This window comes from Dama dama, chromosome 32 (genome assembly GCF_033118175.1).
Source record: "Dama dama isolate Ldn47 chromosome 32, ASM3311817v1, whole genome shotgun sequence".
NCBI lineage: Eukaryota > Metazoa > Chordata > Mammalia > Artiodactyla > Cervidae > Dama > Dama dama.
The window spans coordinates 2,762,790-2,787,970 of record NC_083712.1 but is presented as its reverse complement, the minus strand read 5'-3'; positions in this window follow the sequence as shown (position 1 = coordinate 2,787,970).

Here is a 25,181-nt window from a genome sequence, read left to right as displayed (position 1 = left end):
GAAAAGCGTTTCGGGGTGGTGCTCTCTCCGGGCCCTTGCCCCTGAACCTGGGGGCAAGGCATGGGGAACACACTCCCAGGCCAAGGCAGAACCACATGCCCACGTCTGTTCCTGTCCCCTGCACCGGCAGAGAGCTTGGGGGAGCCAGAGTCTGTCAGGCAGCTGCTGGGTTGGCCGCCTGTGTGGGAAGGGGCAGAGCCGCCCTAGGGGCAAGTTGGGCCTCTTGCTCTCCCTGCTGCCCTGAGGCTGCTGGGCCAAAGACGTCTTGGGCATCCAGCCCCTTACTGGTCCCTTTCCTCTGACGAGGCCCTCTGAGCTCCAGCACCTTGCAGTGCGGAGACAGCCCCTGCCAGCAACCTCCTCTCCAAGGAGGCCTCAACCGAGGCCTAGGCCCAGGGGAAAGGCACCAGCGGGGATGAGCCAGGGGAGGCGCCCGAGCATGTCTGGACCCAGTCCCCGCAGCCTGCCCCTTTGTGGGGCAGTACCCCCGGAGGCCAGGAAGGTCTGGGTAAGGCTGGCCAGGGGCAGGGGCACTGCTGGGTCCTGCCCCTGGCCTGTGGGGCCTCTGAGCACAACCGGCCCTCTCCCACTGGAAGACCTCCCCGGCTGCCTCCAAAGGCGGGTTTGCCAACACTCCCGCCCGCTGTTCCCGCCAGGCACGCACAACGCTCCCAAGGCCAGGAGAAAAGCGCTTCGGGGTGTTGCTCTCTCCGGGCCCTTGCCCCTGAGCTTGGGGTCCAGGCAGTGGGTCCACACTCCCAGACCAAGGCAGAACCACATGCACACGTCTGTTCCTGACCCCTGCACCGGCAGAGAGCTCGGGGGAGCCAGAGTCTGTCAGGCAGCTGCTGGGTTGGCTGCCTGTGTGGGAAGGGGCAGAGCCGACCTAGGGGCAAGTTGGGCCTCTTGCTCTCCCTGCTGCCCTGAGGCTGCTGGGCCAAAGAGGTCTTGGGCATCCAGCCCCTTGCTGGTCCCTTCCCGCTGACGAGGCCCTCTGAGCTCCAGCACCTTGCAGTGTGGAGACAGCCCCTGCCAGCAACCTCCTCTCCAAGGAGGCATCAACCGAGGCCTAGGCCTAGGGGAAAGGCACCAGCGGGGATGAGCCTGGGGAGGCGCCCAGGCATGTCTGGACCCAGTCCCCGCAGCCTGCCCCTTGGTGGGGCAGTAACCCCGGAGGCCAGGAAGGTCTGGGCAAGGCTGGCCAGGGGCAGGGGAACTGCTGGGTCCTGCCCCTGGCCTGTGAGGCCTCTGAGCACAACCGGCCCTCTCCCACTGGAAGACCTCCACGGCTGCCTCCAACGTCCTGTTTGCAAACACTCCCGCCCGCTGTTCACGCCAGGCTCGCACAATGCTCCCAAGCCCGGGAGAAAAGCGCTTCGGGGTGGTGCTCTCTCCGGGCCCTTGCCCCTGAGCCTGGGGGCAAGGCAGGGGGAACACACTCCCAGGCCAAGGCAGAACCACATGCCCACGTCTGTTCCTGTCCTCTGCACCGGCAGAGAGCTTGGGGGAGCCAGAGTCTGTCAGGCAGCTGCAGGGTTGGCCGCCTGTGTGGGAAGGGGCAGAGCCGCCCTAGGGGCAAGTTGGGCCTCTTGCTCTCCCTGCTGCCCTGAGGCTGCTGGGCCAAAGACGTCTTGGGCATCCAGCCCCTTGCTGGTCCCTTACCTCTGACGAGGCCCTCTGAGCTCCAGCACATTGCAGTGTGGAGACAGCCCCTGCCAGCAACCTCCTCTCCAAGGAGGCCTCAACCGAGGCCTAGGCCCAGGGGAAAGGCACCAGCGGGGATGAGCCTGGGGAGGCGCCCGGGCATGTCTGGACCCAGTCCCCGCAGCCTGCCCCTTGGTGGGGCAGTACCCCCGGAGGCCAGGAAGGTCTGTGCAAGGCTGCCAGGGGCAGGGACAGCGCTGGGTCCTGCCCCTGGCCTGTGGGACGTCTGAGCACAACCGGCACTCTCCCGCTGGAAGACCTCCCCGTCTGCCTCCAAAGGCCGGTTTGCAAGCACTCCCGCCCGCTGTTCCCGCCAGGCACGCACAATGCTCCCAAGCCCGGGAGAAAAGCGCTTCGGGGTGGTGCTCTCTCCGGGCCATTGCCCATAAGCCTGCGGGCCAGGCAGGGGGAACACACTCCCAGGCCAAGACAGAACGACATGAACATGTCTGTTCCTGCCCCCTACACCGGCAGAGAGCTCGGGGGAGCCAGAGTCTCTCAGGCAGGTGCTGGGCTGGCCGCCTGTGTGGGAAGGGGCAGAGCCGACCTAGGGGCAAGTTGGGCCTCTTGCTCTCCCTGCTGCCCTGAGTCTGCTGGGCCAAAGACGTCTTGGGCATCCAGCCCTTTGCTGGTCCCTTCCCTCTGACGAGGCCCTCTGAGCTCCAGCACCTTGCAGTGTGGAGACAGCACCTGCCAGCAATCTCCTCTCCAAGGAGGCCTCAACCGAGGCCTAGGCCCAGGGGAAAGGCACCAGCGGGGATGAGCCTGGGGAGGCGCCCGGGCATGTCTGGACCCAGTCCCCACAGCCTGCCCCTTGGTGGGGCAGTACCCCTGGAGGCCAGGAAGGTCTGGGCAAGGCTGGCCAGGGGCAGGGGCCCTGCTGCGTCCTGCCCCTGGCCTGTGGGGCCTCTGAGCACAACCGGCCCTCTCCCACTGGAAGACCTCCCCGGCTGCCTCCAAAGGCCGTTTTGCATGCACTCCCGCCCACTGTTCCCACCAAGCGCGCACAATGCTCCCAAGCCCGGGAGAAAAGCGCTTCGTGGTGGTGCTCTCTCCGGGCCCTTGCCCCTGAGCCTGGGGGCAAGGCATGGGGAACACACTCCCAGGCCAAGGCAGAACCACATGCCCACGTCTGTTCCTGTCCCCTGCACCGGCAGAGAGCTTGGGGGAGCCAGAGTCTGTCAGGCAGCTGCTGGGTTGGCCGCCTGTGTGGGAAGGGGCAGAGCTGCCCTAGGGGCAAGTTGGGCCTCTTGCTCTCCCTGCTGCCCTGAGGCTGCTGGGCCAAAGACGTCTTGGGCATCCAGCCCCTTACTGGTCCCTTCCCTCTGACGAGGCCCTCTGAGCTCCAGCACCTTGCAGTGTGGAGACAGCCCCTGCCAGCAACCTCCTCTCCAAGGAGGCCTCAACCGAGGCCTAGGCCCAGGGGAAAGGCACCAGCAGGTATGAGCCAGGGGAGGCGCCCGAGCATGTCTGGACCCAGTCCCCGCAGCCTGCCCCTTGGTGGGGCAGTACCCCCGGAGGCCAGGAAGGTCTGGGTAAGGCTGGCCAGGGGCAGGGGCGCTGCTGGGTCCTGCCCCTGGCCTGTGGGGCCTCTGAGCACAACCGGCCCTCTCCCACTGGAAGACCTCCCCGGCTGCCTCCAAAGGCCGGTTTGCAAGCACTCCCGCCCACTGTTCCCGCCAGGCGCGCACAATGCTCCCAAGCCCGGGAGAAAAGCGCTTCGGGGTGGTGGTCTCTCCGGGCCCTTGCCCCTGAGCCTGGGGGCCAGGCAGGGGATCCACACTCCCAGACCAAGGCAGAACCACATGCACACGTCTGTTCCTGCCCCCTCCACTGGCAGAGAGCTGGGGGGAGCCAGAGTCTGTCAGGCAGCTGCTGGGCTGGCCGCCTGTGTGGGAAGGGGCAGAGCCGACCTAGGGGCAAGTTGGGCCTCTTGCTCTCCCTGCTGCCCTGAGGCTGCTGGGCCAAAGAGGTCTTGGGCATCCAGCCCCTTGCTGGTCCCTTCCCTCTGACGAGGCCCTCTGAGCTCCAGCACCTTGCAGTGTGGAGACAGCCCCTGCCAGCAACCTCCTCTCCAAGGAGGCCTCAACCGAGGCCTAGGCCCAGGGGAAAGGCACCAGCGGGGATGAGCCAGGGGAGGTGCACGGGCATATCAGGACCCAGTCCCCGCAGCCTGCCCCTTGGTGGGGCAGTACCCCCGGAGGCCAGGAAGGTCTGGGCAAGGCTGACCAGGGGCAGGGTCCCTGCTGGGTCCTGCCCCTGGCCTGTGGGGCCTCTGAGCACAACCGGCCCTCTCCCACTGGAAGACCTCCCCGGTTGCCTCCAAATGCGGGTTTGCCAACACTCCCGCCCGCTGTTCCCGCCAGGCACGCACAACGCTCCCAAGGCCAGGAGAAAAGCGCTTCGGGGTGTTGCCCTCTCCGGGCCCTTGCCCCTGAGCCTGGGGTCCAGGCAGTGGGTCCACACTCCCAGGCCAAGGCAGAACCACATGCCCACGTCTGTTCCTGTCCCCTGCACCGGCAGAGAGCTTGGGGGAGCCAGAGTCTGTCAGGCAGCTGCTGGGTTGGCCGCCTGTGTGGGAAGGGGCAGAGCCGCCCTAGGGGCAAGTTGGGCCTCTTGCTCTCCGTGCTGCCCTGAGGCTGCTGGGCCAAAGACGTCTTGGGCATCCAGCCCCTTACTGGTCCCTTCCCTCTGACGAGGCCCTCTGAGCTCCAGCACCTTGCAGTGTGGAGACAGCCCCTGCCAGCAACCTCCTCTCCAAGGAGGCCTCAACCGAGGCCTAGGTCCAGGGGAAAGGCACCAGCGGGGATGAGCCTGGGGAGGCGCCCGGGCATGTCTGGACCCAGGCCCCGCAGCCTGCCCCTTGGTGGGGCAGTACCCCCGGAGGCCAGGAAGGTCTGGGCAAGGCTGCCAGGGGCAGGGACACTGCTGGGTCCTGCCTCTGGCCTGTGGGGCGTCTGAGCACAACCGGCACTCTCCCGCTGGACGACCTCCCCGTCTGCCTCGAAAGGCCGGTTTGCAAGCACTCCCGCCCGCTGTTCCCGCCAGGCACACACAATGTTCCAAAACCCCGGAGAAAAGCGCTTCGGGGTGGTGCTCTCTCCGCGCCCTTGGAAGACTTCTCTGGCTGCCTCCAAAGGCCGGTTTGCAAGAATTCCCTCCCGCTGTCCCACCAGCCGCACACAATGCTCCAGAACCCGAGAGAAAAGCACTTCGAGGTGGTGCTCTCTCCGGGCCCTTGGAAGACCTCCCCGGCTGCCTCCAATGGGCGGTATGCAAGCACTCATGCCCGCTGTTCCCACCAGCTATGCACAATGCTCCCAAGCACGGGAGAAAAGCATTTTCTGGTGGTGCTCACTCCTTGCCCTTGGAAGACCTCCGCGCCTGCCTCCAAAGGCCGGTTTGCAAGCACTCCTGCCTGCTGTTCCCGCCACACGCGCACACTGCTCCCAAGCCCGGGAGAAAAGCGCATCGGGGTGGTGTTCTCTCCGGGCCCATGGAGGACCTCCCCGGCTGCCCCCAAAGGCCGGTTTGCAAGCATTCCCTCTAGCTGTTCCCGACAGCCACGCAAATGCTCCCAAGCCCGGGAGAAAAACATTTTGGGGTGGTGCTCTCTCCGGGCCCTTGCCCCTGTGCCTCGGGGCCAGGCAGGGGGTCCACACTCCCAGGCAAAGTCAGAACCACATGCACACGTCTGTTCCTGTCCCCTGCACCGGAAGAGAGCTCGGGGGAGCCAGAGTCTGTCAGGCAGCTGCTGGGCTGGCGGCCTGTGTGGGAAGGGGCAGAGCCGACCTAGGGGCAAGTTGGGCCTCTTGCTCTCCCTGCTGCCCTGAGGCTGCTGGGCCAAAGAGGTCTTGGACATCCAGCCCCTTGCTGGTCCCTTCCATCTGAGGAGGCCCTCTGAGCTCCAGCACCTTGCAGTGTGGAGACAGCCCCTGCCAGCAACCTCCTCTCCAAGGAGGCCTCAACCGAGGCCTAGTCCCAGGGAAAGGCACCAGCGGGGATGAACCTGGGGAGGCGCCCGGGAATGTCTGGACCCAGTCCCCGCAGCCTGCCCCTTGGTGGGGCAGTACCCCCGGAGGCCAGGAAGGTCTGGGCAAGGCTGGCCAGGGGCAGGGGCCCTGCTGGGTCCTGCCCCTGGCCGGTGGGGCCTCTGAGCATGAGCGGCCCTCTCCCGCTGGAAGACCTCCCCGGCTGCCTCCAAAGGCCGATTTGCCAACACTCGCGCCCGCTGTTCCCGCCAGGCACGCACAATGCTCCCAAGCCCGGGAAAAAAGCGCTTCGGGGTGGTGCTCTCACCGGGCCCTTGCCCCTGAGCCTGGGGGCAATGCAGGGGGAACACACTCCCAGGCCAAGGCAGAACCACATGCACACGTCTGTTCCTGGTCCCTGCACCGGCAGAGAGCTCGAGGGAGCCAGAGTATGCCAGGCAGCTGCTGGGCTGGCGGCCTGTGTGGAAAGGGGCCGAGCCGAACTAGGGGCAAGTTGGGCCTCTTGCTCTCCCTGCTGCCCTGAGGCTGCTGGGCCAAAGAGGTCTTGGGCATCCAGCCCCTTGCGGGTCCCTTCCCTCTGATGAGGCCCTCTGAGCTCCAGCACCTTGCAGTGTGGAGACAGCCCCTGCCAGGAACCTCCTCTCCAAGGAGGCCTCAACCGAGGCCTAGGCCTAGGGGAAAGACACCAGCGGGGATGAACCAGTGGAGGCGCACGGCCATGTCTGGACCCAGTCCCCGCAGCCTGCCCCTTGGTGGGGCAGTACCCCCGGAGGCCAGGAAGGTCTGGGCAAGGCTGGCCAGGGGCAGGGGCCCTGCTGGGTCCTGCCCCTGGCCTGTAGGGCCTCTGAGCACAACCGGGCCTCTCCCGCTGGAAGACCTCCCCGGCTGCCTCCAAAGGCTAGTTTACCAACACTCCTGCCCGCTGTTCCCGCCAGGCACGCACAATGCTCCCAAGCCCAGGAGAAAAGCGCTTCAGGGTGGTGCTTTCTCCGGGCCCTTGCCCCTGAGCCTGTGGGCAAGGCAGGGGGAACACACTCCCACACCAAGGCAGAACCACATGCACACGTCTCTTCCTGTCCCCTGCACCGGCAGAGAGCTCGGGGGAGCCAGAGTCTCTCAGGCAGGTGCTGGGCTGGCCGCCTGTGTGGGAAGGGGCAGAGCCGACCTAGGGGCAAGTTGGGCCTCTTGCTCTCCCTGCTGCCCTGAGGCTGCTGGGCCAAAGAGGTCTTGGGCATCCAGCCCCTAACTGGTCCCTTCCTTCTGACGAGGCCCTCTGAGCTCCAGCACCTTGCAGTGTGGAGACAGCACCTGCCAGCAATCTCCTCTCCAAGGAGGCCTCAACTGAGGCCTAGGCCCAGGGAAAAGGCACCAGCGGGGTTGAGCCAGGGGAGGCGCCCGGGCATGTCTGGACCCTGTCCCCGCAGCCTGCCCCTTGGTGGGGCAGTACCCCCGGAGGCCAGGAAGGTCTGGGCAAGGCTGGCCAGGGGCAGGGGCCCTGCTGGGTCCTGCCCCTGGCCTGTGGGGCCTCTGAGCACAACCGGCCCTCTCCCACTGGAAGACCTCCCCGGCTGCCTCCAAAGGCCGGTTTGCAAGCACTCCCGCCCACTGTTCCCGCCAGGCGCGCACAATGCTCCCAAGCCCGGGAGAAAAGCGCTTCGGGGTCTTGGTCTCTCCGGGCCCCTGCCCCTGAGCCTGGGGGCCAGGCAGGGGATCCACAGTCCCAGGCCAAGGCAGAACCACATGCACACGTCTGATCTGCCCCCTCCACCGGCAGAGAGCTGGGGGGAGCCAGAGTCTGTCAGGCAGCTGCTGGGCTGGCCGCCTGTGTGGGAAGGGGCAGAGCCGACCTAGGGGCAAGTTGGGCCTCTTGCTCTCCCTGCTGCCCTGAGGCTGCTGGGCCAAAGAGGTCTTGGGCATCCAGCCCCTTGCTGGTCCCTTCCCTCTGACGAGGCCCTCTGAGCTCCAGCACCTTGCAGTGTGGAGACAACCCCTGCCAGCAACCTCCTCTCCAAGGAGGCCTCAACCGAGGCCTAGGCCCAGGGGAAAGGCACCAGCGGAGATGAGCCAGTGGAGGCGCACGGGCATGTCTGGACCCAGTCCCCGCAGCCTGCCCCTTGGTGGGGCAGTACCCCCAGAGGCCAGGAAGGTCTGGGCAAGGCTGGCCAGGGGCAGGGTCCCTGCTGGGTCCTGCCCCTGGCCTGTGGGGCCTCTGAGCACAACAGGCCCTCTCCCACTGGAAGACCTCCCCGGCTGCCTCCAAAGGCCGGTTTGCCAACACTCCCGCCCGCTGTTCCCGCCAGGCACGCATAATGCTCCCAAGCCCGGGAGAAAAGCGCTTCGGGGTGTTGCTCTCTCCGGGCCCTTGCCCCTGAGCCTGGGGTCCAGGCAGTGGGTCCACACTCCCAGACCGAGGCAGAACCACATGCACACGTCTGTTCCTGACCCCTGCACCGGCAGAGAGCTCGGGGGAGCCAGAGTCTGTCAGGCAGCTGCTGGGTTGGCTGCCTGTGTGGGAAGGGGCAGAGCCGACCTAGGGGCAAGTTGGGCCTCTTGCTCTCCCTGCTGCCCTGAGGCTGCTGGGCCAAAGAGGTCTTGGGCATCCAGCCCCTTGCTGGTCCCTTCCCGCTGACGAGGCCCTCTGAGCTCCAGCACCTTGCAGTGTGGAGACAGCCCCTGCCAGCAACCTCCTCTCCAAGGAGGCCTCAACCGAGGCCTAGGCCCAGGGGAAAGGCACCAGCGGGGATGAGCCTGGGGAGGCGCCCGGGCATGTCTGGACCCAGTCCCCGCAGCCTGCCCCTTGGTGGGGTAGTAACCCCGGAGGCCAGGAGGGTCTGGGCAAGGCTGCCAGGGGCAGGGACACTGCTGGGTCCTGCCCCTGGCCTGTGGGGCGTCTGAGCACAACCGGCACTCTCCCGCTGGAAGACCTCCCCGGCTGCCTCCAAAGGCCGGTTTGCAAGCACTCATGTCCGCTGTTCCCGACAGCCGCGCACAATGCTCCCAAGCCCGGGAGAAAAGCTTTTTGGGGTGGTGCTCACACCGGGCCCTGGAAGACCTCCCCGGCTGCCTCCAAAGGCCAGTTTTCAAGCACTCCTGCCTGCTGTTCCCGCCACCTGCGCACAATGCTCCTAAGCCCGGGAGAAAAGCGCTTCGGGGTGGTGCTCTCTACAGGCCCTTGGAAGACCTCCCCGGCTGCCTCCAAAGGCCGGTTTGCAAGGACTCCTTCCTGCTGTTCCCGCCAGCCACGCACAATGCTCCCAAGCCCGGGAGAGAAGCATTTTGGGGTGGTGCTCTCTACAGGCCCTTGGAAGACCTCCCCGGCTGCCTCCAGTGGCCAGTTTGCAAGCAGTCATGCCCGCTGTTCCCACCAGCCGCGCACAATGCTCCCAAGTCCGGGAGAAAAGCTTTTAGGGGTGGTGCTCACACCGGGCCCTGGAAGACCTCCCAGGCTGCCTGCAAAGGCCGGTTTTCAAGCACTCCTGCCTGCTGTTCCCGCCACCCGCGCACAATACTCCCAAGCCTGGGAGAAAAGCGCTTCGGGGTGGTGCTCTCTACAGGCCCTTGGAAGACCTCCCCCGCTGCCTCCAAAGGCCGGTTTGCAAGGACTCCTTCCTGCTGTTCCCGCCAGCCACGCACAATGCTCCCAAGCCCGGGAGAAAAGGAATTTGGGGTGGTGCTCACTCCGGGCCCTTGGAAGACCTCCCCGGCTGCCTCCAAAGGCCAGTTTGCAAGCAGTCCTGCCTGCTGTTCCCGCCAGCCGCGCACAATGCTCCCAAGCCCGGGAGAAGAGCGCTTCGGGATGGTGCTCTCTCCGGGCCCTTGGAAGACGTCCCCGGCTGCCTCCAAAGGCCGGTTTGCAAGCACTCATGCCCGTTGTTCCCACCAGCCGCGCACAACGCTCCCAAGCCCGGGAGAAAAGCATTTTGGGGTGGTGCTCACTCCGGGCCCTTGGAAGACCTCCCCGGCTGCCTCCAAAGGCCAGTTTGCAAGCAGTCCTGCCTGCTGTTCCCGCCAGCCGCGCACAATGTTCCCAAGCCCGGGAGAAAAGCGCTTCGGGGTGGTGCTCTCTCCGGGCACTTTCAAGACCTCCCCGGCTGCCCCCAAAGGCCGGTTTGTAAGTACTCATTCCCGCTGCTTCCGCCATCCACGCACAATGCTCCCAAGCCCGGGAGAAAAGCATTTTGGGGTGGTGCTCTCTCCGGGCCCTTGGAAGACCTCCCGGGCTGCCTCCAAAGGCCGGTTTGCAAGCATTCATGTCCGTTGTTCCCGACAGCCGCGCACAATGCTCCCAAGCCCGAGAGAAAAGCATTTTGGGGTGGTGATCAGTCCGGCCCTTGGAAGACCTCCCCGGCTGCCTCCAAAGGACAGTTTGCAAGCACTCATGCCCGCTGTTCCCGCCAGCCACGCACAATGCTCCCAAGACCGTGAGAAAAGCGCTTCGGGGTGGTGTTCTCTCAGGGACCATGGAGGACCTCCCCGGCTGCCCCCAAAGGCCGGTTTGCAAGCATTCCCACTCGCTGTTCCCGCCAGGCACACACAATGTTCCAAAACCCCGGAGAAAAGCGCTTCGGGGTGGTGCTCTCTCCGCGCCCTTGGAAGACTTCTCTGGCTGCCGCCAAAGGCCGGTTTGCAAGAATTCCCCCCCGCTGTCCCACCAGCCGCACACAATGCTCCAAAACCCGAGAGAAAAGCGCTTCGAGGTGGTGCTCTCTCCAGGCCCTTGGAAGACCTCCCCGGCTGCCTCCAAAGGCCGGTTTGCAAGCACTCCTGCCTGCTGTTCCCGCCACGCGCGCACAATGCTCCGAAGCCCGGAAGAAAAGCATTTTGGGGTAGTGCTCTCTCCGGGCCCTTGGAAGACCTCCCGGGCTGCCTGCAAAGGCCGGTTTGCAAGCACTCATGTCCGCTGTTCCCGACAGCCGCGCACAATGCTCCCAAGCCCGGGAGAAAAGCATTTTGGGGTTGTGATCAGTCCGGGCCCTTGGAAGACCTCCCCGGCTGCCTCCAAAGGACAGTTTGCAAGAACTCATGCCCGCTGTTCCCGCCAGGCACGCACAATGCTCCCAAGCCCGGGAGAAAAGCGCTTCGGGGTGGTGCTCTCACCGGGCCCTTGCCCCTGAGCCTGGGGGCAATGCAGGGGGAACACACTCCCAGGCCAAGGCAGAACCACATGCACACGTCTGTTCCTGGTCCCTGCACCGGCAGAGAGCTCGGGGGAGCCAGAGTATGCCAGGCAGCTGCTGGGTTGGCGGCCTGTGTGGAAAGGGGCAGAGCCGACCTAGGGGCAAGTTGGGCCTCTTGCTCTCCCTGCTGCCCTGAGGCTGCTGGGCCAAAGAGGTCTTGGGCATCCAGCCCCTTGCTGGTCCCTTCCCTCTGACGAGGCCCTCTGAGCTCCAGCACCTTGCAGTGTGGAGACAGCCCCTGCCAGCAACCTCCTCTCCAAGGAGGCCTCAACCGAGGCCTAGGCCCAGGGGAAAGGCACCAGCGGGGATGAGCCTGGGGAGGCGCCCGGGCATGTCTGGACCCAGTCCCCGCAGCCTGCCCCTTGGTGGGGCAGTACCCCCGGAGGCCAGGAAGGTCTAGGCAAGGCTGCCAGGGGCAGGGACACTGCTGGGTCCTGCCCCTGGCCTGTGGGGCGTCTGAGCACAACCAGCACCCTCCCGCTGGAAGACCTCCCCGTCTGCCTCCAAAGGCCTGTTTGCAATCACTCCCACCCGCTGTTCCCGCCAGGCACGCACAATGCTCCCAAGCCCGGGAGAAAAGTGCTTCGGGGTGGTGCTCTCCTCGGGCCCTTGCCCCTGAGCCTGGGGGCCAGGCAGGTGGAACACACTCCCAGGCCAAGGGAGAACGACATGCACACGTCTGTTCCTGCCCCCTACACCGGCAGAGAGCTCGGAGGAGCCAGAGTCTGTCAGGCAGCTCCTGGGCTGGCCGCCTGTGTGGGAAGGGGCAGAGCCGACCTAGGGGCAAGTTGGGCCTCTTCCTCTCCCTGCTGCCCTGAGGCTGCTGGGCCAAAGAGGTCTTCGGCATCCAGCACCTTGCTGGTCCCTTCCCTCTGACGAGGCCCTCTGAGCTCCAGCACCTTGCAGTGTGGAGACAGCCCCTGCCAGCAACCTCCTCTCCAAGGAGGCCTCAACCGAGGCCTAGGCCCAGGGGAAAGGCACCAGCAGGGATGAGCCTGGGGAGGCGCCCGGGCATGTCTGGACCCAGTCCCCGCAGCCTGCCCCTTGGTGGGGCTGTAACCCCGGAGGCAGGAAGGTCTGGGCAAGGCTGGCCAGGGGCAGGGGCCCTGCTGGGCCCTTCCCCTGGCCTGTGGGGCCTCTGAGCACAACTGGCCCTCTCCCACTGGAAGACCTCCCCGGCTGCCTCCAAAGGCCGGTTTGCAAGCACTCCCGCCCACTGTTCCCACCAAGCGCGCACAATGCTCCCAAGCCCGGGAGAAAAGCGCTTCGGGGTGGTGCTCTCTCCGGGCCCTTGCCCCTGAGCCTGGGGGCCAGGCAGGGGGTCCACACTCCCAGGCCAAGGCAGAACCACATGCACACGTCTGTTCCTGACCCCTGCACCGGCAGAGAGCTCGGGGGAGCCAGAGTCTGTCAGGCAGCTGCTGGGCTGGCCGCCTGTGTGGGAAGGGGCAGAGCCGACCTAGGGGCAAGTTGGGCCTCTTCCTCTCCCTGCTGCCCTGAGGCTGCTGGGCCATAGAGGTCTTGGGCATCCAGCCCCTTGCTGGTCCCTTCCCTCTGACGAGGCCCTCTGAGCTCCAGCACCTTGCAGTGTGGAGACAGCCCCTGCCAGCAACCTCCTCTCCAAGGAGGCCTCAACCGAGGCCTAGGCCCAGGGGAAAGGCACCAGCGGGGATGAGCCAGTGGAGGCGCACGGGCATGTCTGGACCCAGTCCCCGCAGCCTGCCCCTTGGTGGGGCAGTACCCCCGGAGGCCAGGAACGTCTGGGCAAGGCTGCCAGGGGCAAGGACACTGCTGGGTCCTGCCCCTGGCCTGTGGGGCCTCTGAGCACAACCGGCACTCTCCCACTGGAAGACCTGCCCAGCTGCCTTCAAAGGCCGGTTTGCAAGCGCTCCCGCCCACTGTTCCCAGCAGGCGTGTACAATGCTCCCAAGCCCGGGAGAAAAGCGCTTCGGGGTGGTGCTCTCTCCGGGCCCTTGCTCCTGAGCCTGGGGGCAAGGCACGGTGTCCACAATCCCAGGCCAAGTCAGAACCACATGCACACCTCTGATCTGCCCCCTGCACCGGCAAAGAGCTCGGGGGAGCCAGAGTATGTCAGGCAGCTGCTGGGCTAGCCGCCTGTGTGGGAAGGGGCAGAGCCGACCTAGGGGCAAGTTGGGCCTCTTGCTCTCCCTGCTGCCCTGAGGCTGCTGGGCCAAAGAGGTCTTGGGCGTCCAGCCCCTTGCTGGTCCCTTCCCTCTGACGAGGCCCTCTGAGCTCCAGCACCTTGCAGTGTGGAGACAGCCCCTGCCAGCAACCTCCTCTCCAAGAGGCCTAAACCGAGGCCTAGGCCCAGGGGAAAGGCACCAGTGGGGATGAGCCTGGGGAAGGGCCCGGGCATGTCTGGACCCAGTCCCCGCATCCTGACCCTTGGTGGGGCAGTACCCCTGAGGCCAGGATGGTCTGGGAAAGGCTGGCCAGGGGCAGGGGACCTGCTGGGTCCTGCCCCTGGCCTGTGGGGCCTCTGAGCACAACCGGCCCTCTCCCAATGGAAGACCTCCCCGGCTGCCTCCAAAGGGCGGTTTGCAAGCACTCCCGCCCACTGTTCCCACAAAGCACGCACAATGCTCCCAAGCCCGGGAGAAAAGCGCTTCGGGGTGTTGCTCTCTCCGGGCCCTTGCCCCTGAGCCTGGGGTCCAGGCAGTGGGTCCACACTCCCAGACCAAGGCAGAACCACATGCACACGTGTGTTCCTGCCCCCTACACCGGCAGAGAGCTCGGGGGAGCCAGAGACTGCCAGGCTGCTGCTGGGCTGGCTGCCTGTGTTGTACGGGGCAGAGCCGACCTAGGGGCATGTTGGGCCTCTTGCTCTCCCTGCTGCCCTGAGGCTGCTGGGTCAAAGAGGTCTTGGGCATCCAGCGCTTTGCTGGTGCCTTCCCTCTGACGAGGCCCTCTGAGCTCCAGCACCTTGCAGTGTGGAGACAGCCCCTGTCAGCAACCTCCTCTCCAAAGAGTCCCAACCGAGGCCTACAACCAGGGGAAAGGCACCAGCGGGGATGATCCTGGGGAGGCGCACAGACATGTCTGGACCCAGTCTCCTCAGCCTGCCCCTTGGTGGGGCAGTACCCCCGGAGGCCAGGAAGGTCTGGGCAAGTCTGGCCAGGGGCAGGGGCCCTGCTGGGTCCTGACCCTGGCCTGTGGGGCCTCTGAGCACAACCGGCCCTCTCCCACTGGAAGACCTCCCCGGCTGCCTCCAAAGTCCTCTTTGCAAACACTCCCGCCCGCTGTTCACGCCAGGCTCGCACAATGCTCCCAAGCCCGGGAGAAAAGCGCTTCGGGGTGGTGCTATCTCCGGGCCCTTGCCCCTGAGCCTGGGGGCCAGGCAGTGGGTCCACACTCCCAGACCAAGGCAGAACCACATGCACACGTCTGTTCCTGACCCCTGCACCGGCAGAGAGCTCGGGGGAGCCAGAGTCTGTCAGGCAGGTGCTGGGCTGGCCGCCTGTGTGGGAAGGGGCAGAGCCGACCTAGGGGCAAGTTGGGCCTCTTCCTCTCCCTGCTGCCCTGAGGCTGCTGGGCCAAAGAGGTCTTGGGCATCCAGCCCCTTGCTGGTCCCTTCCCTCTGACGAGGCCCTCTGAGCTCCAGCACCTTGCAGTGTGGAGACAGCCCCTGCCAGCAACCTCCTCTCCAATGAGGCCTCAACCGAGGCCTAGGCCCAGGGGAAAGGCACCAGCGGGGATGAGCCTGGGGAGGCGCCCGGGCATGTCTGGACCCAGTCCCCGCAGCCTGCCCCTTGGTGGGGCAGTACCCCCGGAGGCCAGGAAGGTCTGGGCAAGGCTGCCAGGGGCAGGGACAGCGCTGGGTCCTGCCCCTGGCCTGTGGGACGTCTCAGCACAACCGGCACTCTCCCGCTGGAAGACCTCCCCGTCTGCCTCGAAAGGCCGGTTTGCAAGCACTCCCGCCCACTGTTCCCGCCAGGCACGCACAATGCTCCCAAGCCCGGTAGAAAAGCGCTTCGGGGTGGTGCTCTCTCCGGGCCCTTGCCCCTAAGCCTGCGGGCCAGGCAGGGGGAACACACTCCCAGGCCAAGACAGAACGACATGAACACGTCTGTTCCTGCCCCCTACACCGGCAGAGAGCTCGGGGGAGCCAGAGTCTCTCAGGCAGGTGCTGGGCTGGCCGCCTGTGTGGGAAGGGGCAGAGCCGACCTAGGGGCAAGTTGGGCCTCTTGCTCTCCCTGCTGCCCTGAGGTTGCTGGGCCAAAGACGTCTTGGGCATCCAGCCCTTTGCTGGTCCCTTCCCTCTGACGAGGCCCTCTGAGCTCCAGCACCTTGCAGTGTGGAGACAGCACCTGCCAGCAATCTCCTCTCCAAGGAGGCCTCAACCGAGGCCTAGGCCCAGGGGAAAGGCACCAGCGGGGATGAGCCTGGGGAGGCGCCCGGGCATGTCTGGACCCAGTCCCCGCAGCCTGCCCCTTGGTGGGGCAGTACCCCTGGAGGCCAGGAAGGTCTGGGCAAGGCTGACCAGGGGCAGGGGACCTGCTGGGTCCTGCCCCTGGCCTGTGGGGCCTCTGAGCACAACCGGCCCTCTCCCACTGGAAGACCTCCCCGGCTGCCTCCAAAGGCCGTTTTGCACGCACTCCCGCCCACTGTTCCCACCAAGCGCGCACAATGCTCCCATCCCGGGAGAAAAGCGCTTCGGGGTGGTGCTATCTCCGGGCCCTTGCCCCTGAGCCTGGGGGCAAGGCATGGGGAACACACTCCCAGGCCAAGGCAGAACCACATGCCCACGTCTGTTCCTGTCTCCTGCACCGGCAGAGAGCTTGGGGGAGCCAGAGTCTGTCAGGCAGCTGCTGGGTTGGCCGCCTGTGTGGGAAGGGGCAGAGCCGCCCTAGGGGCAAGTTGGGCCTCTTGCTCTCCCTGCTGCCCTGAGGCTGCTGGGCCAAAGACGTCTTGGGCATCCAGCCCCTTACTGGTCCCTTCCCTCTGACGAGGCCCTCTGAGCTCCAGCACCTTGCAGTGTGGAGACAGCCCCTGCCAGCAACCTCCTCTCCAAGGAGGCCTCAACCGAGGCCTAGGCCCAGGGGAAAGGCACCAGCGGGGATGAGCCAGGGGAGGCGCCCGAGCATGTCTGGACCCAGTCCCCGCAGCCTGCCCCTTGGTGGGGCAGTACCCCCGAAGGCCAGGAAGGTCTGGGTAAGACTGGCCAGGGGCAGGGGCCTGCTGGGTCCTGCCCCTGGCCTGTGGGGCCTCTGAGCACAACCGGCCCTCTCCCACTGGAAGACCTCCCCGGCTGCCTCCAAAGGCCGGTTTGCAAGCGCTCCCGGCCACTGTTACCAGCAGGCGGGCACAATGCTCCTAAGCCCGGAAGAAAAGCGCTTCAGGGTGGTGCTCTCTCTGGGCCCTTGCCCCTGAGCCTGGGGGCAAGGCAGGGTGTCCACACTCCCAGGACAAGGCAGAACCACATGCACACGTCTGACCTGCCCCCTGCACCGGCAGAGAGCTCGGGGGAGCCAGAGTCTGTCAGGCAGCTGCTGGGCTGGCCGCCTGTGTGGGAAGTGGCAGAGCCGACCTAGGGGCAAGTTGGGCCTCTTGCTCTCCCTGCTGCCCTGAGGCTGCTGGGCCAAAGAGGTCTTGGGCATCCAGCCCCTTGCTGGTCCCTTCCCTCTGACGAGGCCCTCTGAGCTCCAGCACCTTGCAGTGTGGAGACAGCCCCTGCCAGCAACCTCCTCTCCAAGGAGGCCTCAACCGAGGCCTAGGCCCAGGGGAAAGGCACCAGCGGGGATGAGCCTGGGGAGGCGCCCGGGCATGTCTGGACCCAGTCCCCGCAGCCTGCCCCTTGGTGGGGCAGTACCCCCGGAGGCCAGGAAGGTCTGGGCAAGGCTGGCCAGGGGCAAGGGCCCTGCTGGGTCCTGCCCGTGGCCTGTGGGGCCTCTGAGCACAACCGGCCCTCTCCCACTGGAAGAACTCCCCAGCTGCCTCCAAAGGCCAGTTTGCCAACACTCCGGCCTGCTGTTCCCGCCAGGCACGCACAATGCTCCCAAGCCCGGGAGAAAAGCACTTCGGGGTGGTGCTCTCCTCGGGCCCTTGCCCCTGAGCCTGGGGGCCAGGCAGTTGGTCCACACTCCCAGACCAAGGTAGAACCACATGCACACGTCTGTTCCTGACCCCTGCTCCGGCAGAGAGCTCGGGGGAGACAGAGTCTGTCAGGCAGCTGCTGGGCTGGCCGCCTGTGTGGGAAGGGGCAGAGCCGACCTAGGGGCAAGTTGGGCCTCTTCCTCTCCCTGCTGCCCTGAGGCTGCTGGGCCAAAGAGGTCTTGGGCATCCAGCCCCTTGCTGGTCCCTTCCCTCTGACGAGGCCCTCTGAGCTCCAGCACCTTGCAGTGTGGAGACAGCCCCTGCCAGCACCATCCTCTCCAAGGAGGCCTCAACCGAGGCCTAGGCCCAGGGGAAAGGCACCAGCGGGGATGAGCCTGGGGAGGCGCCCGGGCATGTCTGGACCCAGTCCCCGCAGCCTGCCCCTTGGTGGGGCAGTACCCCCGGAGGCCAGGAAGATCTGGGCAAGGCTGGCCAGGGGCAGGGGCCCTGCTGGGTCCTCCCCATGGCCTGTGGGGCCTCTGAGCACAACCGGCCCTCTCCCACTGGAAGACCTCCCCGGCTGCCTCCAAAGGCCAGTTTGCCAACACTCCTGCCCGCTCTTCCCGCCAGGCACGCACAATGCTCCCAAGCCCGGGAGAAAAGCGCTTCGGGGTGGTGCTCTCTCCGGGCCCTTGCCCCTGAGCCTGTGGGCAAGGCAGGGGGAACACACTCCCAGACCAAGGCAGAAACACATGCACACGTCTGTTCCTGTCCCCTGCACCGGCAGAGAGCTCGGGGGAGCCAGAGTCTCTCAGGCAGGTGCTGGGCTGGCCGCCTGTGTGGGAAGGGGCAGAGCCGACCTAGGGGCAAGTTGGGCCTCTTGCTCTCTCTGCTGCCCTGAGGCTGCAGGGCCAAAGACGTCTTGGGCATCCAGCCCCTTACTGGTCCCTTCCCTCTGACGAGGCCCTCTGAGCTCCAGCACCTTGCAGTGTGGAGACAGCCCCTGCCAGCAATCTCCTCTCCAAGGAGGCCTCAACCGAGGCCTAGGCCCAGGGGAAAGGCACCAGCGGGGTTGAGCCAGGGGAGGCGCCCGGGCATGTCTGGACCCTGTCCCCGCAGCCTGCCCCTTGGTGGGGCAGTACCCCCGGAGGCCAGGAAGGTCTGGGCAAGGCTGGCCAGGGGCAGGGGCCCTGCTGGGTCCTGCCCCTGGCCTGTGGGGCCTCTGAGCACAACCGGCCCTCTCCCACTGGAAGACCTCCCCGGCTGCCTCCAAAGGCCGGTTTGCAAGCACTCCCGCCCACTGTTCCCGCCAGGCGCGCACAATGCTCCCAAGCCCGGGAGAAAAGCGCTTCGGGGTGGTGGTCTCTCCGGGCCCTTGCCCCTGAGCCTGGGGGCCAGGCAGGGGATCCACAGTCCCAGGCCAAGGCACAACAACATGCACACGTCTGTTCCTGCCCCCTCCACCGGCAGAGAGCTGGGGGGAGCCAGAGTCTGTCAGGCAGCTGCTGGGCTGGCCGCCTGTGTGGGAAGGGGCAGAGCCGACCTAGGGGCAAGTTGGGCCTCTTGCTCTCCCTGCTGCCCTGAGGCTGCTGGGCCAAAGAGGTCTTGGGCATCCAGCCCCTTGCTGGTCCCTTCCCTCTGACGAGGCCCTCTGAGCTCCAGCACCTTGCAGTGTGGAGACAGCCCCTGCCAGCAACCTCCTCTCCAAGGAGGCCTCAACCGAGGCCTAGGCACAGGGGAAATGCACCAGCGGGGATGAGCCAGTGGAGGCGCACGGGCATATCAGGACCCAGTCCCCGCAGCCTGCCCCTTGGTGGGGCAGTACCCCCGGAGGCCAGGAAGGTCTGGGCAAGGCTGGCCAGGGGCAGGGTCCCTGCTGGGTCCTGCCCCTGGCCTGTGGGGCCTCTGAGCACAACCGGCCCTCTCCCACTGGAAGACCTCCCCGGCTGCCTCCAAAGGCGGGTTTGCCAACACTCCCGCCCGCTGTTCCCGCCAGGCACGCACAACGCTCCCAAGGCCAGGAGAAAAGCGCTTCGGGGTGTTGCTCTCTCCGGGCCCTTGCCCCTGAGCCTGGGGTCCAGGCAGTGGGTCCACACTCCCAGACCAAGGCAGAACCACATGCACACGTCTGTTCCTGACCCCTGCACCGGCAGAGAGCTCGGGGGAGCCAGAGTCTGTCAGGCAGCTGCTGGGTTGGCTGCCTGTGTGGGAAGGGGCAGAGGCGACCTAGGGGCAAGTTGGGCCTCTTGCTCTCCCTGCTGCCCTGAGGCTGCTGGGCCAAAGAGGTCTTGGGCATCCAGCCCCTTGCTGGTCCCTTCCCGCTGACGAGGCCCTCTGAGCTCCAGCACCTTGCAGTGTGGAGACAGCCCCTGCCAGCAACCTCCTCTCCAAGGAGGCATCAACCGAGGCCTATGCCCAGGGGAAAGGCACCAGCGGGGATGAGCCTGGGGAGGCGCCCAGGCATGTCTGGACCCAGTCCCCGCAGCCTGCCCCTTGGTGGGGCAGTACCCCCGGAGGCCAGGAAGGTCTGGGCAAGGCTGGCCAGGGGCAGGGGCCCTACTGGGTCCTGCCCCTGGCCTGTGGGGCCTCTGAGCACAACCGGCCCTCTCCCACTCGAAGAACTCCCCGGCTGCCTCCAAAGGCCAGTTTGCCAACACTCCCGCCCGCTGTTCCCGCCACGCACGCACAATGCTCCCAAGCCCGGGAGAAAAGCACTTCGGGGTGGTGCTCTCCTCGGGCCCTTGCCCCTGAGCCTGGGGGCCAGGCAGTTGGTCCACACTCCCAGACCAAGGCAGAACCACATGCACACGTCTGTTCCTGACCCCTGCACCTGCAGAGAGCTCGGGGGAGCCAGAGTCTGTCAGGCAGCTGCTGGGCTGGCCGCCTGTGTGGGAAGGGGCAGAGCCGACCTAGGGGCAAGTTGGGCCTCTTCCTCTCCCTGCTGCCCTGAGGCTGCTGGGCCAAATAGGTCTTGGGCATCCAGCCCCTTGCTGGTCCCTTCACTCTGACGAGGCCCTCTGAGCTCTAGCACCTTGCAGTGTGGAGACAGCCCCTGCCAGCAACCTCCTCTCCAAGGAGGCCTCAACCGAGGCCTAGGCCCAGGGGAAAGGCACCAGCGGGGATGAGCCTGGGGAGGCGCCCGGGCATGTCTGGACCCAGTCCCCGCAGCCTGCCCCTTGGTGGGGCAGTACCCCCGGAGGCCAGGAAGATCTGGGCAAGGCTGGCCAGGGGCAGGGGCCCTGCTGGGTCCTCCCCATGGCCTGTGGGGCCTCTGAGCACAACCGGCCCTCTCCCACTGGAAGACCTCCCCGGCTGCCTCCAAAGGCCAGTTTGCCAACACTCCTGCCCGCTCTTCCCGCCAGGCACGCACAATGCTCCCAAGCCCGGGAGAAAAGCGCTTCGGGGTGGTGCTCTCTCCGGGCCCTTGCCCCTGAGCCAGTGGGCAAGGCAGGGGGAACACACTCCCAGACCAAGGCAGAAACACATGCACACGTCTGTTCCTGTCCCCTGCACCGGCAGAGAGCTCGGGGGAGCCAGAGTCTCTCAGGCAGGTGCTGGGCTGGCCGCCTGTGTGGGAAGGGGCAGAGCCGACCTAGGGGCAAGTTGGGCCTCTTGCTCTCCCTGCTGCCCTGAGGCTGCAGGGCCAAAGACGTCTTGGGCATCCAGCCCCTTACTGGTCCCTTCCCTCTGACGAGGCCCTCTGAGCTCCAGCACCTTGCATTGTGGAGACAGCCCCTGCCAGCAATCTCCTCTCCAAGGAGGCCTCAACCGAGGCCTAGGCCCAGGGGAAAGGCACCAGCGGGGTTGAGCCAGGGGAGGCGCCCGGGCATGTCTGGACCCAGTCCCCGCAGCCTGCCCCTTGGTGGGGCAGTACCCCCGGAGGCCAGGAAGGTCTGGGCAAGGCTGGCCAGGGGCAGGGGCCCTGCTGGGTCCTGCCCCTGGCCTGTGGGGCCTCTGAGCACAACCGGCCCTCTCCCACTGGAAGACCTCCCCGGCTGCCTCCAAAGTCCTGTTTGCAAGCGCTCCCGCCCACTGTTCCCAGCAGGCGTGCACAATGCTCCCAAGCCCGGGAGAAAAGCGCTTCAGGGTGGTGCTCTCTCCGGGCCCTTGCCCCTGAGCCTGGGGGCAAGGCAGGGTGTCCACACTCCCAGGACAAGGCAGAACCACATGCACACGTCTGTTCCTGTCTCCTGCACCGGCAGAGAGCTTGGGGGAGCCAGAGTCTGTCAGGCAGCTGCTGGGTTGGCCGCCTGTGTGGGAAGGGGCAGAGCCGCCCTAGGGGCAAGTTGGGCCTCTTGCTCTCCCTGCTGCCCTGAGGCTGCTGGGCCAAAGACGTCTTGGGCATCCAGCCCCTTACTGGTCCCTTCCCTCTGACGAGGCCCTCTGAGCTCCAGCACCTTTCAGTGTGGAGACAGCCCCTGCCAGCAACCTCCTCTCCAAGGAGGCCTCAACCGAGGCCTAGGCCCAGGGGAAAGGCACCAGCGGGGATGAGCCAGGGGAGGCGCCCGAGCATGTCTGGACCCAGTCCCCGCAGCCTGCCCCTTGGTGGGGCAGTACCCCCGGAGGCCAGGAAGGTCTGGGTAAGACTGGCCAGGGGCAGGGGCCTGCTGGGTCCTGCCCCTGGCCTGTGGGGCCTCTGAGCACAACCGGCCCTCTCCCACTGGAAGACCTCCCCGGCTGCCTCCAAAGGCCGGTTTGCAAGCGCTCCCGGCCACTGTTACCAGCAGGCGGGCACAATGCTCCTAAGCCCGGAAGAAAAGCGCTTCAGGGTGGTGCTCTCTCTGGGCCCTTGCCCCTGAGCCTGGGGGCAAGGCAGGGTGTCCACACTCCCAGGACAAGGCAGAACCACATGCACACGTCTGACCTGCCCCCTGCACCGGCAGAGAGCTCGGGGGAGCCAGAGTCTGTCAGGCAGCTGCTGGGCTGGCCGCCTGTGTGGGAAGTGGCAGAGCCGACCTAGGGGCAAGTTGGGCCTCTTGCTCTCCCTGCTGCCCTGAGGCTGCTGGGCCAAAGAGGTCTTGGGCATCCAGCCCCTTGCTGGTCCCTTCCCTCTGACGAGGCCCTCTGAGCTCCAGCACCTTGCAGTGTGGAGACAGCCCCTGCCAGCAACATCCTCTCCAAGGAGGCCTCAACCGAGGCCTAGGCCCAGGGGAAAGGCACCAGCGGGGATGAGCCTGGGGAGGCGCCCGGGCATGTCTGGACCCAGTCCCCGCAGCCTGCCCCTTGGTGGGGCAGTACCCCCGGAGGCCAGGAAGATCTGGGCAAGGCTGGCCAGGGGCAGGGGCCCTGCTGGGTCCTCCCCATGGCCTGTGGGGCCTCTGAGCACAACCGGCCCTCTCCCACTGGAAGACCTCCCCGGCTGCCTCCAAAGGCCAGTTTGCCAACACTCCTGCCCGCTCTTCCCGCCAGGCACGCACAATGCTCCCAAGCCCGGGAGAAAAGCGCTTCGGGGTGGTGCTCTCTCCGGGCCCTTGCCCCTGAGCCTGTGGGCAAGGCAGGGGGAACACACTCCCAGACCAAGGCAGAAACACATGCACACGTCTGTTCCTGTCCCCTGCACCGGCAGAGAGCTCGGGGGAGCCAGAGTCTCTCAGGCAGGTGCTGGGCTGGCCGCCTGTGTGGGAAGGGGCAGAGCCGACCTAGGGGCAAGTTGGGCCTCTTGCTCTCTCTGCTGCCCTGAGGCTGCAGGGCCAAAGACGTCTTGGGCATCCAGCCCCTTACTGGTCCCTTCCCTCTGACGAGGCCCTCTGAGCTCCAGCACCTTGCAGTGTGGAGACAGCCCCTGCCAGCAATCTCCTCTCCAAGGAGGCCTCAACCGAGGCCTAGGCCCAGGGGAAAGGCACCAGCGGGGTTGAGCCAGGGGAGGCGCCCGGGCATGTCTGGACCCTGTCCCCGCAGCCTGCCCCTTGGTGGGGCAGTACCCCCGGAGGCCAGGAAGGTCTGGGCAAGGCTGGCCAGGGGCAGGGGCCCTGCTGGGTCCTGCCCCTGGCCTGTGGGGCCTCTGAGCACAACCGGCCCTCTCCCACTGGAAGACCTCCCCGGCTGCCTCCAAAGGCCGGTTTGCAAGCACTCCCGCCCACTGTTCCCGCCAGGCGCGCACAATGCTCCCAAGCCGGGGAGAAAAGCGCTTCGGGGTGGTGGTCTCTCCGGGCCCTTGCCCCTGAGCCTGGGGGCCAGGCAGGGGGTCCACAGTCCCAGGCCAAGGCACAACAACATGCACACGTCTGTTCCTGCCCCCTCCACCGGCAGAGAGCTGGGGGGAGCCAGAGTCTGTCAGGCAGCTGCTGGGCTGGCCGCCTGTGTGGGAAGGGGCAGAGCCGACCTAGGGGCAAGTTGGGCCTCTTGCTCTCCCTGCTGCCCTGAGGCTGCTGGGCCAAAGAGGTCTTGGGCATCCAGCCCCTTGCTGGTCCCTTCCCTCTGACGAGGCCCTCTGAGCTCCAGCACCTTGCAGTGTGGAGACAGCCCCTGCCAGCAACCTCCTCTCCAAGGAGGCCTCAACCGAGGCCTAGGCCCAGGGGAAAGGCACCAGCGGGGATGAGCCTGGGGAGGCGCCCGGGCATGTCTGGACCCAGTCCCCGCAGCCTGCCCCTTGGTGGGGCAGTACCCCCGGAGGCCAGGAAGGTCTGGGCAAGGCTGCCAGGGGCAGGGACACTGCTGGGTCCTGCCCCTGGCCTGTGGGGCGTCTGAGCACAACCGGCACTCTCCCGCTGGAAGACCTCCCCGTCTGCCTCGAAAGGCCGGTTTGCAAGCACTCCCGCCCGCTGTTCCCGCCAGGCACGCACAATGCTCCCAAGCCCGGGAGAAAAGCGCTTCGGGGTGGTGCTCTCTCCGGGCCCTTGCCCCTGAGCCTGGGGGCAAGGCATGGGGAACACACTCCCAGGCCAAAGCAGAACCACATGCCCACGTCTGTTCCTGTCCCCTGCACCGGCAGAGAGCTGGGGGGAGCCAGAGTCTGTCAGGCAGCTGCTGGGCTGGCCGCCTGTGTGGGAAGGGGCAGAGCCGACCTAGGGGCAAGTTGGGCCTCTTGCTCTCCCTGCTGCCCTGAGGCTGCTGGGCCAAAGAGGTCTTGGGCATCCAGCCCCTTGCTGGTCCCTTCCCTCTGACGAGGCCCTCTGAGCTCCAGCACCTTGCAGTGTGGAGACAGCCCCTGCCAGCAACCTCCTCTCCAAGGAGGCCTCAACCGAGGCCTAGGCCCAGGGGAAAGGCACCAGCGGGGATGAGCCAGTGGAGGCGCACGGGCATGTCTGGACCCAGTCCCCGCAGCCTGCCCCTTGGTGGGGCAGTACCCCCGGAGGCCAGGAAGGTCTGGGCAAGGCTGCCAGGGGCAGGGACACTGCTGGGTCCTGCCCCTGGCCTGTGGGGCGTCTGAGCACAACCGACACTCTCCCGCTGGAAGACCTGCCCGGCCGCCTCCAAAGACCGGTTAACAAGCGCTCCCGCCCACTGTTCCCAGCAGGCGTGCACAATGCTCCCAAGCCCGGGAGAAAAGCGCTTCGGGGTGGTGCTCTCTCCGGGCCCTTGCCCCTGAGCCTGGGGGCAAGGCAGGGTGTCCACACTCCCAGGCCAAGGCAGAACCACATGCACACGTCTGATCTGCCCCCTGCACCGGCAGAGAGCTCGGGGGAGCCAGAGTCTGTCAGGCAGCTGCTGGGCTGGCCGCCTGTGTGGGAAGGGGCAGAGCCGACCTAGGGGCAAGTTGGGCCTCTTGCTCTCCCTGCTGCCCTGAGGCTGCTGGGCCAAAGAGGTCTTGGGCATCCAGCCCCTTGCTTGTCCCTTCCCTCTGACGAGGCCCTCTGAGCTCCAGCACCTTGCAGTGTGGAGACAGCCCCTGCCAGCAATCTCCTCTCCAAGGAGGCCTCAACCGAGGCCTAGGCCCAGGGAAAAGGCACCAGCGGGGTTGAGCCAGGGGAGGCGCCCGGGCATGTCTGGACCCTGTCCCCGCAACCTGCCCCTTGGTGGGGCAGTACCCCCGGAGGCCAGGAAGGTCTGGGCAAGGCTGGCCAGGGGCAGGGGCCCTGCTGGGTCCTGCCCCTGGCCTGTGGGGCCTCTGAGCACAACCGGCCCTTGCCCACTGGAAGACCTCCCCGGCTGCCTCCAAAGGCCGGTTTGCAAGCACTCCCGCCCACTGTTCCCGCCAGGCGCGCACAATGCTCCCAAGCCCGGGAGAAAAGCGCTTCGGGGTGGTGGTCTCTCCGGGCCCCTGCCCCTGAGCCTGGGGGCCAGGCAGGGGATCCACAGTCCCAGGCCAAGGCAG